Below are 13,949 nucleotides of genomic sequence, written 5' to 3'. Positions count from 1 at the left end.
CAGGAATTTGACAATTTAGTTGAAAAATGAATGCAATAGCATCACCACATCCTGGGTAAATCCGAGTGGTGGTGAACAATAAATGTAACTAGGGAAAGAAAAGCTGAGAACAGTGTAGCAAATGGTTCCTTAATAGATCTAGACTTGCCTTTGACTATATACACAGTATTTGTAGGTAGAGGTAAGGGGGAAAAGTAAGCAAGGTGAAGTCTACTCTATTAAAGAAGCCATTGCTTCATGGCTTTAGGCAGCAAAATCTGTATAACACAGGTGCTATGTGCATTAAAATAAAAAAGAAGGGTTGAGATCTAAATTTAGACCAATTTATGTAGAGTGTTAGAAACTTGCTTGTAGCCAACCATCCAACTGAGCACAGGAGTCCCAGTAGAAGTTAGGGGAAGGACTGAAGGGGCTGAAGGGGTTTGCAACTCATAGGAAGAACAACAATATCAACAAACCAGAGCCCCTCCCTTCCCCCCCCCCCCCCCCCCCCGAGCTCTCGGGGACTAAACCACCAACCAAAGGGTACACATGGAGGGACCCATGTCTCCAGCTGGATCTGTAGTAGAGAATGATATTGTGTGGCATCAATGGGAGAAGAGGCCCTTGGTCCTGTGAAGGCTCGATGCCCCAGTGTAGGGGAATTCCAGGACCATGAGGTGGGAATGGGTGGGGGGGCACACTTATAGAAGCATGGACCTAGGGTGGGATGGAGGTTTGTGGAGGGGAAACTGGGAAAGGAGATAACATTTGAAATATAAATAGATAAAATACCAAAAACATAATTAAGAGCAGATATCACGAATAGATAGGACCAAATTTGATCCAGTGTGCATGTAACGTTGGTAGTTTAACCCGGTGCAGTTAGCAGAGCCAGTAGGGGAGGATTTTATTACAGTGGGAAGTTACACACTTTCGTTTTTCTAACTGAAGGTTTAGAACTGAGAACTGGGAAATGACAGAGAAGCAAGAAGACGTGTTTCTTAGACGTCTGCCTTAGCATTTCTAGATAGAAGTAGCCATGGCGCAAGAGCTGGGAGATGTGAGAAGACTGTGGTGTGTGCTGAGTGTCTGTAAATTACAAAGAGCTCTAAATGAGTGTGAAAGTAGCAGGGTCCTCAGAAGCAGATTAGATACACAGACAGCAAAAAGACAACAGAAAAAATCAAAGTACAAAATGTAGACACATATATTAATAAGAGAATTCTTTGCTGTTGCCAAGATAGGCTGTAGGTAGTTGAGGTACTTAGGCATTGTAGTTAAATACAATTTATAATCTACTGAGTTTCTATTATTTATCTACATGCATATATACATATAGGAATATATGTATATATACATATATATTCTAAATATTAAATTAATTTCATTTTGCATTTAAATGAGTTATTCATTTAGTGAAGAATGGTATTGTGTTTAGGGAGAGGTTACTAACACTGGGAGTTAGGGTACTGGAGCTAGTCAGTAACTCCTATGATGAGAACAATATGAAAGAAATATAACAAAGCATGTGAAGGAAAAATAATAGAGACACAGTGCCTGTCACTGCAATCCAAGACTGCAGAAGCACGAAAGCCACGTCAAAGATGCAGAGGTAGATAGAAGTTCTTTAACAGCCACTATCCTGCAACATAACAGTCTAGACAGGAAGCCATTGAAGAGAACTCCTAAACATTGTGATTAGGAGGCTCTCCACCATTAGATTACTTCTGTTGAAAATGTGTGTAGGGAATGACAATTTTCTTTACAGGGCTGGCCACTTGGAATGTGACTATGAGTATATTGGCAACACAAATTGTATTGTTTCTCTTTTTGTGTGTGTTGGGGGGGGAGGTCATGAGGGTGGGAGGAGAGGAGACCTGCGAGGATTGATAATGAGAGAGATTGGGGTTCACAATGTAAAATTCTCAAATAATCAGTAAAAATATTATGTTGGAAAATAGAAAGAAAACCGAAAACCAAGATAAGCCTTTGAGAGAAGGTGTTACAGCATCCCATACCTTTAGCTCTTCACAAATGAGAAAAAAAAAAAAAAACAGGCCAAAAAAAAAAAAAAAACATATTGATTTTGGCACACAGTTACAAGTAGCTTTCCTGCAAGCTGTGGTAAGGTTTAAGATATTAAGGTGGTCAGGGACGGAGACTTCACACTTGAAATATAAATGGTGAGCAGTGGCTTGTCTTTTTTTTAGAAAGACCAGGGAAACAATTTTATTTTTTGGCCCTGAGAGAAAAATCGTCTTTCCTTTTAGGGTGAGGAAAACTCAGAAGCTAAGAGAAGAAAGTGAAAACATGCCAAACGAACCAAAAAGGCTTGAGCACTGGGAAGATACAGATCAGCTGTGCTCTTGTGTAGATTCCAACATAACAGAGGGCCATGCACTCAAATATGATTCTTTTATAATGCAGGAGAGCCCTCTTTTTACATTCAGAAACAGGGAAACAGAACAAGAGTATGCGGAGAAAATAAAGACTAGAATACCTACTGGGAAGAACAGAAAAAGAATTGAGCACAAAATGAACAAATGGTCGAGCTACAGTTACTATTCTCTGCCTTTGGCTATAGTAATACCAAGCCATGGCTGGGGGATTTACACATCAACGTCCCTGTTCTGGAAGACAAAACATGGGAAACTGATGTTTTTGTAGTTCAAGTGTCTCCAAACCTCAGTCCAAGGCGATGAATCAGCTGTGGTAGTGTAAAGGGAAGCAAGAAATGAAGGTCACCGACTACAGCCAAGCCAAGGAGGTGAAAGAATTCAGTTTGGCATAACTAACCCTTCAGGGAGATCTCTAGTTTCAAGGTTAATACTATACCCCAGTGTGTGAAGAAAGGAAAAGAGCAGTTTCTGGAGAATAACAGGCCATACTGAGAGCCAAGGACCATCCAACCAAAAGATATAAAGGTACAAAATAGATGTAAAAATCATGATTCCCTGAAAAATAATTGAATTGCCAATTGTCAGTCATCCGTGACAGGACATGCCTTGCCATTTAGCAACTATGGTAATGTGCATAAGAAATATTTTCCTTAGGCTCAGGTATTTTGAATACTGAGTCCTCGTTGATATTGTGGTTTGGGAGGCTGTGGAACTTCTAGGAGGTGGAGCCTTGTCAGAGGAAGTGTATGACTGGGTGTGGACTTGGAGAAGTCATTCAATGTGGCCTTGCCACGTTTCTAGTCTTCATGCTTCTCTTCATGGATGCAGATATGATGGCTCTGCTTTGGTCTCCCACAGCTCATAGCCCCGCCTCCCCCGATTATGGACTCTCCCCAATGGAGCCATACAGCCCAATAAGCTTGCTTCCTTCAGTGGGTTCTGCTCATGGTATGCTATGATAGCAGTCTATTTTGCAATGCCATTGAGTTGAAGAAGTCAAGACTGTGCTGCCAGGATACCATGGAATTATTCAAGTAATGGTTAAACCACTAAGCACAGTAACAAAAAATAGCTTAGAGGAGAAAAATCGTAGATGAAATCATCTAAATATCACTCAATGTCATTCAGAGCACCCATAGGATGGGGAGATAAGAGACAGGGAGGACACTGAGAAGTATTAAGAGTGGATGACCACATTGAGTTTAAAGTTTTCTAAGCTATTCAGGGTAAGCAAGAGCTAGAATTCCCTTTACAGTTGGTCTGGTAACACAGAAGGTGCTGAGCATGAAAAGCAATTGGAGATTATAAAGGCCTCTGCAGTGGCCTTTAACATGACAAACAGGACTCAGGAATTTTAGATGTTCCTTATCTTCACAAAGTGTGAATGTTTTCAAACTTTTGAAACCTAATGACTCTTGAGGCTATACAATGATATCTGATTTACTTTTAAATGCATTTTCCTGCTAATTGAGGCCTTTGGACAGTTTTTATGTGCTTCCTATTCTTGGTAGTACTTTCTTCACTGTTATATTTGTTCTAATATTGACACTAGGGTAACATTTAATTGAACTGTATAATTAAATCTTATGGTGACCCATTTCTTTTTTTGTATATCATTTCCTCTATTTAGGCAGTTTTAAATTTTTACCAGCAATATTTTATAGCATTAAAGGTAGCAACATTATGATATATATATATATATGTATATATATATATATATATATACATATATATATATATATCCTGACTATAGTTTCCCTTCCCTCTTCTTCTATTTCCTTCCCTCCTCCCACTCCCCCATGCACTTCTTCTTTTCTCTACAGAAAAATGCAGACCTCCCATGGATACCAACCAAACATGGCATATCAAGTTGCAGTAACACTAGGTTCCTCTCCTAGACAACCTAGTAGAAAACAGTCTCAAAGGTATGCAACAGAGTCAGATAGTTTCTAAAGATTTATTTATTTTATTATATGTAAGTACACTGTAGCTGTTTTCAGACACTACAGAAGAGAGAGTCGGATCTCTTTACGGATGGTTGTGAGCCATCATGTTGTTGCTGGTGTTTGAACTCAAGACCTTTGAAAGAGCAGTTAGTGCTCTTAACTGCTGAGCTATCTCTCCAGCCCCAGTCAGATAGTTTCTGCTCCCACTGTTCAGAGTCCCACGTGAAGACCAAGCTATATAACTGTAACATATGTGCTGAAGTTCCAGATCAGTTCCATGCAGGCTCTCAGATTATATTAAATTGGAACAGAAAACTGAACCAAAGAATAATGTAGTTAGAGTAGTAGTAAATAAACTGAATGTATTAAAATTAATTTAAATCAGCATACCTTGGGCCTCAAGTACTCAGTTATTGGCCATGCCCACAGGTTTTGTGCTATCTTTAGCACATCTTGCAAGTTGTCAGTTGGTGATTTTGTGACTGGGTTGGTGTCCCAATTCCTCCACTGGAAATCTTGCCTGGTTACAGGAAATGACTGGTTCAGGTTTAATATCCCCCATTGCTAGGAGTCTTAGCTAGGGGTCACCATCATAGCTTCCTGGGAGTTTCTATTATACAAGGTTTATACCTTCTCCTAGAGCTAGCTCCCAATTCCAGTTGTCTCTCCAAGTACTCTTTCCTTCCATCCTCCCCTCACCTAAAGCCTCATGTTGCTATCCCCACCCCTTCTTCAGACCCCTCCCATGCCAGGAGAGGGAAGGCACCCTTGACACTTCCATAACTATATTTTTCATTTTTTCAATTTTATTTTCCAGTTTAATACAAATTACTTTTACAGCAGGCTTGTGTCTTATGATGACGATAAATTCACTTATTAATTCTACTAGTTTTGCTTTTATATATCTTAATTTGTCACATATTACAAAGAAACACAATGGAAGGAATTCCATAAAGTATTTAGTGTGGGTGTGACCTTACTACTTATTATGTTGGTCTTATTACTAATCTTACAGGAAAAATGGTCAATTTTTGGCCATTGTCTTGCTGGCTTTATGTATTCTATATTCCATTCATCAAATGAGTTTAGCCTCTTTGCATGTGTTTGCTAAACTTAGTTAAACAAATGAATGCAGAATAGTCCATTGAGATTTGTTACATTTGTTTCTGTGGTCTTGGTTGTTTAAGATAGGATCTGTTTGGCTCTGGAGGATGTTGAACTAACTCACCATAGAACTCAGAAATCCACCTATCTCTGACTCCATAGTGCTAGGATTCAAGGCATGGGCTTCCCTGTTCAGGTACTAATGGGAAAAGCCTCCAAAATGGTTGTTTCTTCGTCTATTTAAAGTATCACATGTTACCTATTAATCTGCTAATATAATGTTATGTTGCTTTGAAAAATATCGACAGGTTTTTGTATTTCTCTTATGATTCTCACCTGGCTATCAAGTTAATATCACTTATATTGCTGAATTCTGTGGATTAATAATTTGAGGGCATTTTTGTATGTAGTTCAGATGAGATATATTTTATTCCCAGTACTGACTTTAGTCTCTTTACTAAGAACATCATTGTTCTGTAAAATCCATTGCAAATTTTCTTCTTTATTTAAAATATGCATTCAATTTGTATTATATGTTTCCTAGACATTTAAATAAAGTTTACCAAGAAGACATTTAAAGATGCAACCATCTTTCTGGAAGGTTTCTCATAATTAATTTAATGTTATACACATATTAGTAAAACTTTTCTTTTCATGTGATATCCATTTTGGCATATTGAATATTCACATAATTAAGTTACTTAGCCCAGTGTTTTTGCCATGTTTTATGTTATTATATTTTCCTCATTGTTTGATGTATTTAATTCAGGTAGGTGTTACTGTATTTTCTAGTGGTTACTGCAGAATAGACTTATGAATCTTTAATAGTTCAGAGTTCATTCAGTGCTTAAGCTGTCTGTACCCACTTCATTTACAATGTATGAAACTCAGTCAGTCAGTTCGTTGACCTTACTCTTCTAGTTTTTCTGCATAAATCCTCCTACATGTTACAGTCTATAAACTGTACATAAAGAGTTTCATTTCTTGGCAAAACTTGCACAAGTTATAGGGAATTAAAGATAAAAGTATATATATATATATATATATATATATATATATATAGTATATATCCTTCATAATTATAGAGTTTGGTATTAAGTGGGCTTCTATAAGGCCTCTAGCCTTTCTATTAGAGTGGGCTATCAGTTGATGCTGTCTGGTACCTTATGATTATCTCTACAATTCTGTACCCAATTTTCCTTCTTGAAAGTGATTTTCTGTTGAAGTCAATACCTCTTGATACAGATTCTGGAAACATAGCCTTCCTTGTTTATTGTTTGTTTTCTCTCAGAACTTTCTTTTTCTCTTTCCACATCATCAGGTTCATCATTGTTTCTCAGGAAGAGTATTTAGTGTTTGTGTTTGTGGCTCTGTGTTTATCATACTGTTTACTTTTACTCTAACCAATTACAACTTTATTGTTTCATAGATTTTTTTTCATATTTCTTAACAAACCCTGTCTTAGTTGGGGTTTTACTGCTGTGAACAAACACCATGACCAAGGCAAGTCTTATAAAGGACAATATTTAATCAAGGCTGGCTTATAGGTTCAGAGGTTCAGCCCATAATTATCATGGTAGGAAGCATGGCAGCATCCAGGCAGGCATAGTACAGAAGGAGCTGAGAGTTCTATATCTTCATCTGAAGGCTGTTAACAGAATACTGGCTTCCAGGCAGCTAGATGAGAGTCTTAAAGCCAACGTCCACAGTAACATACCTATACTCCAACAGGGACACACCTCTTAATAGTGCCACTCTGTGAGCTGAGCATATACAAACTATCACAAACCCCATATATTTTTCCTTTTAGCATTCTCATTGGCAAATCTAATATAACACTGGCAAATAAATATATGCAGTCCTTTTCAAATTTTCCTCTCTATTATGGTTTGGACAAGCCTAGCCAGCATAGATTTATATGTTTGAATATTTGGCCATACGGGGTGGCACTATAAGAAAGTGTGTCCATTTTGGAAGAGATATGGCCTTGTTGGGGTAACTGTGTCACTGTGAGGGTAGATTTTGAGGTCTCCTATGCTCAAGTTCTACCCAGTACCAGATAATCTCCTTGGTGCTTGCAGATCAAGATGTAGAACTCCCAAGTCTTTGTCCAGGACCATGTCTGCCTGCCTGCTGCCGTGCTTCCCACTATGATGATAATGGACTAAACCTATAAAACTGTCAGCCCACTCCAATGAAATGTTTTTTCTTTGTAAGAGTTGCCATGGACACCAATAACTCAGGCTCTATGATCAACAATTGACAAATTGGACCTCATGAAATTGAAAAGCTTGTGTAAGGCAAAGGACATTGTCAATAGGACAAAAGGGCAACCTATGGATTGGGAAAAGATCTTAACTAACTCTACGTCTAATAGAGGGCTCATATCTGAAATATACAAAGAACTCATGAAGTTAGACCCCAGAATACTGATGACCCATTTAAAAATGGGGTAAAAAGCTAAACAGAGAATTTTCAACTGAGGAATCTCGAATGGCTGAGAAGCACCTAAAGAAATGTTCAACATCCTTAGTCACAGGGATATGCAAAGCAAAACTACCCTGAGATTCCACCTTCAACCAACCAAAATGGCTAAGATTAAAAACTCAGGTGACAGCAGATACTGATGAAGATGTGCTGAAAGAGGAGCACTCCTCCACTGCTGGTGGGATTGCAAATTGGTGCAACCATTTTGGAAATCAATCTGGTTATTTCTCAGAAAATTTGAAATAATTCTACCTGAAGACACACCTATACCACTCCTGGGCCTATAACCAAAAGATGCCCCACAGTACCAGAAGGACATGTGCTCCACTATGCTCATAGCAGTCTCATTTAAATAGCCAGATGCTGGAAACAATCCAGATGTTGCTCAGTGGAAGAATGGATACAGAAAATGTGGTACATTTATACAATGGAAAATTACTCAGCTATTAAAAACAAGGACATCATGAATTTTGCAGGCAAATGGATGAATCTAGAAAATATTATCCTGAGTGAGGTAACCCAGACTCAAAAGGACATACATGGTGTGTACTCACTGATGAGAGGATACTAAGCAAATAGTTCAGCATATTACAACTCATAGACCATATGAAGCTTAACAAGAAGGAAGTGCAACGTGTGGATGCTTCAAACCCACTTAGAAGGTGGAAGAAAATAATCACATGAGATAGAGGGAGGGAGGGATGTGGATTGGAGAGCAGGGGGGGTAATGGAGGGACAGGATCAGGAATGGGATGACAGGAGAGAAACCAAGAGTGTCAGGAGAAAGAATAGAAATATGCAGCAGTGTGGGGTGGGGAATAGGGATAACCACTAGAAAGTCCTACACATCAGGGATGTGGAAGGCTCCCAGGACCCAATCAGGAAGACACTAGCTCGTTAAAATACCCAACAGCAGGGGGTTAGAACCAAAAGGGCTCCAGTAGACATAGCCCTCAGTTGAGGCATGGGTCCACACACCTATGTCAAAATTTTTATCCCAGAATTGTTCCTGTCTAAGGGAAATGTAGGGACAAAAAACATGGAGCAGAGACTAAAGAAAAGGCCATCCAGAGACTTCCCTACCTTGGGATCTAGTCAATGTGCAGACACCAATCCCTGACCCTATTGCTGATGTCCTTGCAGACAAGAAGCCTGGCATGTCTGTCCTCTGAGAGATGCTGCTAGCAACTGACTAGACTGATGCAGATACTAACAATTAACCACCGGACTGAGCCTGGCGACCCCATTGGAAGAGTTAGGAGAAGGACTAAGGAGCTGCTGGAAGGGACCCCATAAGGAGAACAACAGTAACAAATAACTAGACTGCTCAGAGCACTCAGACTAGTCCACTAAAGAGCACACATGAGCTGGCCAGTGCTTATATTTTTAGCAGATGTCTGCCTTGTCTGGCCTCAGTGGGGTTGAGGATGGGCTTGATGCCCCCCCCCCAGAGAAGGGGGATGCTAGAGGGCTGACTTGGGAGTGGATGGGGGACCACTCTCTTAGAGGTGAATGGGAGGCAGGATGGAAGGGAGGCTCCTGGACAGTGGACCTGGAAGACAGACAGAATTTGAACTGTAAATAAATAAAATAATTTAAAAAAGAAAGGATTAAAAAAAAAAAAAAAAGAGTTGCCATGGTCATGTGTCTCTTCAAGGAATAAATCCCAAACAAAGACACCCACCTGTGCTTCTTTTCCAGAGCTCTCAATTTATTTCTATTTTTCAGGTTTAGATCTAAATTCGTTAATGATTACACGAATATCTTAACACACACACACACACACACACACACACACAGCTGAGGTCCTCAGCTCTATTACACAAGATATCTCAGTTATATATGAGACTTGACTGGTCATATCAGTAATATAATTTCAGAATTTTGAGGAATACACCCCAGAAAATGCTGACATGTAAATAAAAGTTAGTAGTATTCATTGCTATAGTTAATTCCAACTTGCAACATAACAAGATACAAGAATCATACGAGAGACGGACCTCTGGGCCAACCATTTGGAAACCAGGTTAACTGATGTGGGAAGAGCCTTCTTCACTGTAGATGGGGCTATTTTCTCAGGGTGGGGGAGGAGGGTCCTAGATTATAAAATAAAAAAAGCAAAGAAGCTGAAGGCTCATTGCTCTGTTTTCTGTATTGATGGGTGTGGCCACCTGTTTCAGGCCACTGCTGCCATGATTACACTGCTGTGGTGCATCATACTTTAAAGAGCTACCATAAACCTGCTCCCTTAAGTTGCTTTTGTGAGATGTTTATTATAGAAGAAGAGTAGAAACTAAGACGGCAAGATCAGTGTTATTGTTAAAGATGAAGGAATTAGAAATAGGAACACAGCTCAGTCCATAGGAGTTATTAAGCCCTCAAGAAGCCATGGGATTGATTCCCACCGTCACATAAAACTAGGCGAGTTAGTGTACCCCTGTAATCCCAGGATATGAAGGATAGAGGAAAGAAATAGGTGCAAGGTTGTTTACAGCTGCATCCCAGGGATGAGGACAGTTTGGAATACATGAGACCCTGCCTCATTTTCTTTTAATGAAGCAAATACATAAAAGGGAATATATTATACATTTATGTCTTTCATCTTATGCATGCATTTATTTTTATAAACCATATGCCATGACCATTATTAACACGACTTTTGGAAAAATTCTAATGTACCATGCATTTAATCAAGATCATAGTCGAATTTCTTTGGGAACATAAAGACCTTTCATCATTTATACATTGGTGTGAATGAACTAATAGAATTCTTATCTAAAAGCGAGTTGGGCAAAGATGGATCAGATGAGGAGAATGATAAGCATTGTCAATGAGTGTTCTAGATACAAATTTAAAAGCCAGCACTTCAAAGCTTATTCATTTTTTTCTATCTAAAGATAGACTCATGACTAGAAAAGATTCTACACTTCATATAAAAACCTCTCTATTCCATACAGATATATTCTCTCTCATACTCTCTCCCTCTTTCTCTATCTTTTTTATCCCCACTTCTCATGAACTCTCCCTTCTCTCTCTCTCTCTCTCTCTCTCTCTCTCTCTCTCTCTCTCTCTCTCTCTCTCTCTCTCTCTCTCTCTCTCTCTCTCTCCCATACGATCCGATCCACAGTGTGTGGCTAGTTTTTGTGTGCAAGTGGCAAAGTTTGATCAGAATGACAAGTTAAAAAAAAAAGTCCTCAAGCTTCATGATAGACTGCAAGCCAAAGAGAGAGAAAAAGAAATGTATGTTTTGCAAACTTTATCTTCCTCAAGTAATCTGGCAGAAACAATCTCAGTAGGCAGAGCCATTAATTTCTCAGTTTAATAGTTTGAGGCGAATCGCTTTAAGGAATGCTCTGTTAAGAATCAAAGTCTTTGTAAGCCTTTCCAAACAACATAATTAAAGGTAGATTGTTATTTCTTTGCTAATAAATGAATTTTGAATATGACAATGAACACATAATTTGTAGGTTTCTAAATGGGAACTCATTTGAAACAATAACGCAATAACACTCTAGGCTATACGTTTATTAATGGTACAAGCAACAAATGATCTGGAACAGGGTGAGAGATTTCAAGGAATTAGTATTAAATGATCTAGCTGAGAAATAAAATTTATTTCAGATTCTTAACAGCCTTTGGGTATAGTAACATTTTACCATGGTTTTAGACATTATAGACTAGACTAAATTTTACAAAGTAGCTCATTAAATAAACAGTAAACAAAAGTAAGAATTTATTATAGTCAAATACGATTGTGTGGAAGAACATAAAATACATGAACACATCTCAAATGTCATATGGTTGCTATATATTTAAGTAGTATGCATGTAATCCTTACATTACATAATTGCATGTTATTTATGAACTTAGTGAATATTATATTTTATGTAGATCCTTACTCATTGATAGAAAATAAACTTGACATGACTTTAATAACTTTGACCTGTACAATAAAGGAATTTTTTTATCATTTTAAAAGCAAATGAATTCTAAGAGGCCATGAAAATATCAGTCAACAGAGTATAGAATTCCAGTAAATAGGTAAACAGGACAACTCCCGGGTATTATTATATAAATTCTGGTTGAATTGCTGTCAGGTTTATCTAGAATATTTTGTATATGATTGACAACAGACAAAAGATACAACTTTAAAAAGTAAATGTGTTCTGTAAAATTCTGTCAGCAATGGATAGAAGTACCTTCTTAACAATATGACTAATGATATAATATGCTAAATATTAAATGCAATGAGTTGAACAACTACTGATAAGAAATATAATAGCCTCTATCTTGGCCTAATAAGTTTCAGTAGTCCAAAACAGATATTTTAATAGGCAAAAATTAGTTAATTAGTACAGATTTTTAGATTTATATAATCACTTAAAAGCTGGGCATCTCAGCTTGGAATGTTTATAAAACACATAACATGACAACCTATGTTGGTTAGGAAAGACAATTAAACTAAGGTGCATTGATTACTTTAGTTATTTTTTCATGAGTCTTTGCAATGGTTTTTATGTGACTGTAGGGGTAGGAAGAGCCTTTGTGAGTTGCTTAGATATTGAGGGCAGAGCTTTCAGGAGTCACTTAAAAGAGAAAATTCAGAAAACTGCTTCCCTTCTTCTACTGTCTGGGGACATAAAAAGAAATTGTCATTTATGAAAGGTTGTAAGCACTAAACCAATACTGAATCCCTTCAGATATTTATACTGTACTTCATTACTATGAAACTTATAAACATATATCTAGTGTTTGTGCTAACTGCTTAAAATGGCTCAAATGAAGTTATCCAAGAAGTGCATTCAAAGTAGAAAAGAAGAGTATTTGTTTATTATTGTTATGATTTTTGTCAAATAATATTAATTAGAAAATCATAAATTTTTTCCTTAAATTGATTTCATTTTGGGATTATGTTCCTCCAAATGTTGCATTTCAATATCCTAAGCACATTTTTCTTAGGAGGCCAAATTCTTGAAACTAGTTTAGTTAAATTATACGAGGCAGACAGCATTCTTCTTATAACAAGGTCTTGGAATATGAAGACAAGACAATCGGATATTTCTAGAATATTCAAAGATTATTATTAGCACAGCTATTAGTAAAAACAAAGAAAGATGGGTATCATTATTTTAAAGGAGCACAACTTTAAGCACGAATGATAAATTAACTTTGGAAAAATAATGATAAAATATTTACTGAGAATACCCACACAAAAAAGAAAGCTTTCCAAGTGTGATTCATAACTTCTAGTTTTGAGACAATATTTTGAGAAATATTTGTAGACAATATTTGTAGAACTTTGCAAATTGTTAGAATCATAATGCAATATAAATCTGTTCATTACTATTCTTCTAGAAACAACCATGTTTTACTTTAACTTATCATCAAGTTAATGTTTTGCTTTTAGGTGATACTAGTTGGAATCTGGGTAATTATGTTATATAATTTAGTATCAAATTGGCTTTTGTCCTTTCTTTTTTACTTCCTTAAAGAGGGTTTGAGACATATCTTCCTATTAAAGGACTTTAGTTTTACTTGTGTGGATATTCATGGTCAAGTCCTTATAGCTCAAAGTAGATAATTCTTTCGTATTCAAGTTAGATCAAAAGTATTCTTAATAATTTTTAAAGTGGTACAATATAGGATATAAAATAAATCCACAAAACCAGGTGACATATACTAAAAATCATTTATTGAATCAGAGACCATATTCTTTATGAACGTGAGTTCCTATCTCTTTCCTGTATATGTAGCTCAAGGAACTGTTGTCATACTAAACTCAGAGAAGTATAAAGAATCCCAGGAGGTTTATAGCTGATCACAGTCCAGGGTAACAGCACATGATAATGCAAGGTGCACTTGCAGGTTAATTGGTGATTAAATAAAACTACTAGAGTGTTTCTTAGTGAATTCCTGTCATTTTCAAAGTATTTTAGGCTGGATGGACTCTTGCCAGACTTTCAAGCTTATGAAACAACCGTTCATGGTTATTAAGAGCAAATGCCCTAGAGAGATTAATCTGTGCTATCCC

Source organism: Apodemus sylvaticus, chromosome 15 (assembly GCF_947179515.1).
Source record: "Apodemus sylvaticus chromosome 15, mApoSyl1.1, whole genome shotgun sequence".
NCBI lineage: Eukaryota > Metazoa > Chordata > Mammalia > Rodentia > Muridae > Apodemus > Apodemus sylvaticus.
This window is presented reverse-complemented; position numbering follows the sequence as displayed.